Here is a 5,825-nt window from a genome sequence, read left to right as displayed (position 1 = left end):
TCAATGACTGTTGAGAATATGGCTGTGGATTTTACCCCAGAAGAATGGGCATTGCTGGATGATTCTCAGAAGCAACTCTACAGAGATGTGATGGTGGAGACCTTCACAAACTTAGCTATAGTTGCTAAGAAAAGCTTCATTATTCCAAATTAATTCCTTATTTACCAAATATACCCAGTTGTTGTCCAGTCAATTGGCAAAGGGATAGGAGGAATACCTCGTTAAATATGACAATTCAGTTAATTTTCTCTCTGGGACAGTTATATTGTAGGTTTCCCATGATCACAAATTTTTACCTATTACAGTCTACCCAACAAGTATTTCAATTACTACCAGTATTACCCCCTGGTGAACAGGTATCTGTGGAACTTTAAAACTCAGTTCCGGGATATAAACTGACAAACATGAATCATAATGGAGTGTTATCTAATATAGTGCCAGAAGAAGAGTCTCGATGATTAAAAGATATTCAAAGCCTCATCTTTCTCCTGCTAAGCTGGGTTGATATCAAACTGCTGATGTTGCAGTCCACGGCACAATGTGTACCATCTATGTCACAGGCCCTTACTGTGTTAACTAAACATTTCAGGGAAAAGGTTGTTTTGCAAATAATTCATGCCTGCAAATAATTCAGAGATCTTAATAATCAAAGTATTTAATCAGTGTCAGGAAAATGTTCACTAGACTTTCTATTCTTTTTTATTTAACAAATCAATTTATTTAGTGCCAATTTATTTCACAAACCCTATACTATTTCTGACATGTGTAAGACAATATTATGCTGTGAGTGCAATGATGGAACACTCTAAATACATTTTCCACTTTTGAAAGCCCCTTTGTTCTTTTAGCTGATGGAGGGCAAATGGGAAAAGAGGCCAGGTTTTGAGCATTCATATTGCAAGAAAAAGACCCACACCTGTTCAGACCTGGTAAGATTGTTCTCCTGTGGACAAGTTTTCTCTCTCTCTCTCTCTCTCTCTCTCTCTCTCTCTCTCTCTCTCTCTCTCTCTCTCTCTCTCTCTCTCTCTCTCACACACACACACACACACACACACACATCCTCTTGGACTGTTACTTGGATATGAGCCCCATACTTCACAACTTGCTTATGATGAGATTTTGGAGTTTCATGAAAGACTCTCCAAAAGACAACAGGAGATGGTCAAGATCATAGTCGACCTTGAAGGTGGGTCTTTCATCTAAAATAATTAAAGCTGCGAACACGGCCTAATGTGCAGTGATTCCCTTGATGTGGTAAGTCATGCCATTGTCAGGGCTGGTGTACTCGAAGAAGTGAGCGAGATGTCGACTTCAGTGAAGGTCACGTAAGCCTGGTGGTAGACACAGGGGTTCAGGAAATAGGCCAGAGGCACCAGGAACACATCCTTCACTTCATCAGGGTTCGGCTGGTCCTGGAAGTCTTCACCTATGATTCCCACCACTGGGAAGAGCAGCATGTTTTCATTAACAAGGGTCCACACCAGGCAGCTGACCGCCTCCACTTGATGAGGTCGCAGCCCCACTTCCTCCTCCGCCTCCCGCAGAGCGGTGGCAGTGTTATCCACATCGGCTGGCTCCTGCTTTCCTTCTGGGAATCAAGCTTCTCCAGGGGAACTTCTCAGCTTCTCTGACCGGAGGGTGAGTAGCAGATGGAATTTTCCATCTTTCACCAACAGAGGGATAAGTTTGGAGCATTTGTTCGGCAGCAGGTGAGGATATTTGTTGTCGATGTCAAACTTCCGTAAGCGGGACTTGGCCTCATCTATCAAGAGGGCTCTGACTGGCTCCGGGGGAGAATAGGCTGGAGACATGAGTCCCCACCAAGTTGGCTTCCTGACTGAAGTCACCCTCCCCTAGACTTTCTTTTTATCTGGCTTGGGCACAATGTTGGTAAGACCTATTTTGTTCTCTCAGAGTAGTAAGAGAAATGCCGCGGGAGAGTGCAGAACAGTCATCCAGGCCCACTGTGTCAAGAAAGCATTGCACACATTCTGCAGTTATGGAAGAAACTGCATTTGATACATTTGTTAGAAAAAGTCTCATTTAACTAGGAAGACAATTCTGCATGCCTGCCCTTGATTATTTGTTACTTGTAGGGTTAATAAACCTATGTTCATGAAGGAATAAAGAAAAAGAAAATCCATCAAATTATTAATGTTATATCTGCCTTGTGTCCTCTTCTTTTTAATTTTGATTTTCGTATTACAAGTTATGGTACATGTGATACTTTTCCTTTTAATCTTAAGGTTGAATTTACTTGCCAATTGCTTTTGGAGCATTGCCAAAATTTTGAAAGAACCAAATGTGACAAAGTATTTCTGGTTCCACACTTACCTGTTGCCTTTGTTTAATGCTTTGCTTTTTTGTTTTCACGCTGTGAACTTCACCTCATTTCTGCTTCTTAAATGTACATGATTAGGAGAGGCATGATGGCAGACCAGGTGAGCCACACACTCTGAGGGCTCTTTTGAAAAAGGTGGGTTTGTTTTCCAGGTACCTGAGTGGAAAGAGTCTGGTGAGTGAAAGATCCCCCTGGTACAGATATGTACCCCCAACCCATGCATTTGTTCTGAGCCGAGGCCTCGGTGAGCCAGGATTCCATTCTTGGGACATCTCAGGTCATCAGGCTTCCTCCACCGTGGCAGAGACCAGCTGTAGCCTCACTCCACCCCCAGACCTGGACTCCACACCTAGAGTAGCTTGGCTGCTCTGCCGAGACACGCAGCTGTGGCGGGAACCCCTACAGCAGCTGGCTACTTATGGAACCCCACTAGGAGAGAAGGTTGCCTTTCCCACAGTTTCCCTCTCTCCATGTGGCAGCGATCTGCCCTTGAGCTGGGGTCCCTCCCTCCATTCACCCAGGGCCCTTAAGTCACCTGCATTTGTCCAATGGCTGCCTGGGCGACCTCCGCAGTGGATGATTCACCCCATTGCTGCCTCAAACCTCTCCACCAGCACCCCATTTGCCCTTCCATCACCCTAACTGTCTCTCCACTCCCTGCTTGGGAAGCACTTCCCGCAGGTATGAGCCCATGGCTGGAGGCAATCTCACTTCTGCCTACTGCACTGCTTTTCCAGGGGAGCCACTGCAGGCTGCCTCCCAGCACTGCAGAGCCTTGTGCCTGTGTCCTGGAGCGCTAAGCCTGCCTCACCTCAGCGCATTCCTCCCAGTACAGTGGGCTGCCACCATAGCCCGGACCCTGTGCCAGAGCCAGCCCTTTCTGCCCTGGTGCGCCATGGGGTATCCAGCACCAACCGCTGGGAGTGCTAAACCTGCCCACCAAGGCATGTTCCTCTGAGCCCGGACCCTACACTGTTCATAGTGCCGGCCAAACAGTGACTGTTCCTGCCTATTAGGAAGGGTAGCTACATGACTTTGTGTTCCCAGCAGAGCAGACTTTGTCCACCCCTGTGCACTGTGGGGTTTGCAGTGCCAGCAGCTGGGAACTCTGAGCCTGCCTGCTGCGGCGCTCTCCTCCCAGTGTGGAGGGCGGGCGCCATTGCCCTCTGTGTCCTGTTAAAGCCACTGCTGTCCTTTCCAACTAGCCCCACATTGCTGTGGAGCCTGTGCTGTTCACAGTGCCTGCAGATCAAAAGACCACTGTTCCCTCCTCCTATGGAGCCTAGGACAAGGCTTTGGGGTCCCCACAAGAGCTATCTGTCCACTCTCAGCATTGGGGTGCCCTGTGCGGTCGCCAGTGCCAGCTTTTAAGCCTGCCCCACCAGCCCTTGTAGCCAGCATAGGAGGCAGGTGTTCCAGCTGGAATCTCCCTCAGCACCCTGTGTGGCCCCAGCCCTTTCATGCCTTCAGAGGAGGCGGGCACTGTGGCCAGCAATTCTCTCAGAAGGGGCAGAGTAGGAATGAGGACCCAAAGCAGTAAGTCACATCTTCAATGGAAAGACACCTGCTAAAGACTGAATAGAGACTCTGAATTCAAACGTAGGCCTGCACTTCCTATAGGCAACAGGGCCTCAGCATTTGGAGAATGACCATGGACACTTTTAAATGCCCTTTACCCAAGTGACGCTGGTACATCTGAAATGCCAGCATCCCCAAATTCAGTCTCTCCATTTATGCTCTGGACAAAGCACTCTAATTGCTGTTTACTCAAACTCAGATTGAGCTTTATGGAAAATTGTTCATATTATTGACAATTAAGAAGTAGCAACTCAAAACAAGCATTTTAAAGCTAATTTCCAACAGCGGTTCCCTTTTCATTTCTCTTTTTCATATCCTAGGTCTCAAAAATGGTCCAGAGTTAGAGTTGGTCTCACTCAATCATTTTCTGCTTGGTTATAAACACTGTATCGTATCACAACTAACCAAATTTAAGCCAAATTGACCTGGACTTCTCTGAGACAGATGCTGTTGAGGGGAATAAGTAACTGCTTTGACAGAAAGAGCCGTATATTTTATCAATATCCAGATATTTAGACACAGTCATTTTTGTGTGTGTCATTTAGACATTGCGGGATTGGTTCTTTTTTCACACATAGGCTGAAATGGCATCACTTGATACTGGTCTTTCCAACAAAGTGCCATCTTATGCCATCTGCTGCTGGGGGATGTCTGGCCACCTTGAATCCCAGACTATGTGTATCTGCCGACTAGTCCAGGTCACCTTCATCTCTAAATGTGATGATCATGACTGTGTCAGATAAGTTCATGACAGAGATCATGAAATCAGAAGTGTAAATCTAGTGACAGGATGCCTCTGAATTGAATGTTCTTATTAAGCATGCTACAAATACTATTTTTTCCTCAATTACATTTACTTTATTTATTTTAATCATTTTATTGGGGTCTAATACAACTCTTATAGCAATCCATACATCCAACCATTGTGTCGATAACATTTGTACATTTGTTGCCATTATCAGTCTCCAAACATTTTCTTTTTGTTTGAGCCCTTGGTATCAGCTCCTCATTTTATTCCCCCCCTTTCTCATGAACCCTTAATAATTTATAAATTATATTTATTCAGTCATAACTTATACTGTCCGATGTCTCCCATCACCTACTTTAGTGTTGTCAGTCACCAGGAAGAAGGTGATACGTAGATCCTTGTAATCCTTTCTATCCCACTTTCCCTCTACCCTCCCAGTATTGCCACTCTCAACACTGGTCCTGAAAGGATCATCTGTCCTGGATTCCTTGTGTTTCTAATTCCTTTCTGTACCAGTGTATATCTTCTGGTCTAGCCAGATTTGTAAAGTAGAATTGGAATCATGATAGTGGGGGTGGGGGAGTAGGGGAAGGAAGCATTTAGGAACTAGAGAAAAGTTGTATGTTTCATCGTTACTACACTGCACCCTGAATGGCTCATCTCCTCCCTGCGACCCTGCCATATGGGGATGTTCAATTGCCTACAGATAGGTTTTGGGTCTCCACCCTGCCCTCACCCTCATTCATAATGATATGATTTTTTTGTTCTGATGATGCCTGATAACGGATCCCTTCGACACCTAGTGATAACACAGGCTTGTGTGCTTCTTGCATGTGGGCTTTGTTGCTTCTGAGCTAGATGGCAGCTTTATTTTCAAGCCTTTAAGAGCCTAGATGCTGTATGTTGTGATCGATGGGCACCATCATCTTTCTTCACCACTTTTGCTTATGCACCCATTTGTCTTCAGTGATCATACTGGGAATGTAAGCACCCAGTGGTATTATTTTTTGTTATTTGATGTCTGATACCTGATCCCTTCGGCACTTCATGATTACACAGGCTGGGGTGCTTCTTATATGTGGGCTTTGTTGCTTCTGATCTTGATGGCTGATTGTTTACCTCCAAGTCTTTAAGACCCTGGATGCTATATCTTTTGAT

General features: G+C 45.4%; 1 pseudogene; it reads right to left on the bottom strand.

Moving 5' to 3' along the window:
* Window positions 1–1,030: 1,030 nt before the first annotated feature.
* On the bottom strand, window positions 1,031–1,811 carry LOC142430272 (peroxisomal coenzyme A diphosphatase NUDT7 pseudogene; annotated as a pseudogene).
* Window positions 1,812–5,825: the final 4,014 nt, after the last annotated feature.

Source organism: Tenrec ecaudatus, chromosome 17 (assembly GCF_050624435.1).
Source record: "Tenrec ecaudatus isolate mTenEca1 chromosome 17, mTenEca1.hap1, whole genome shotgun sequence".
NCBI classification, from domain to species: domain Eukaryota; kingdom Metazoa; phylum Chordata; class Mammalia; order Afrosoricida; family Tenrecidae; genus Tenrec; species Tenrec ecaudatus.
This window is presented reverse-complemented; position numbering and strand designations above follow the sequence as displayed.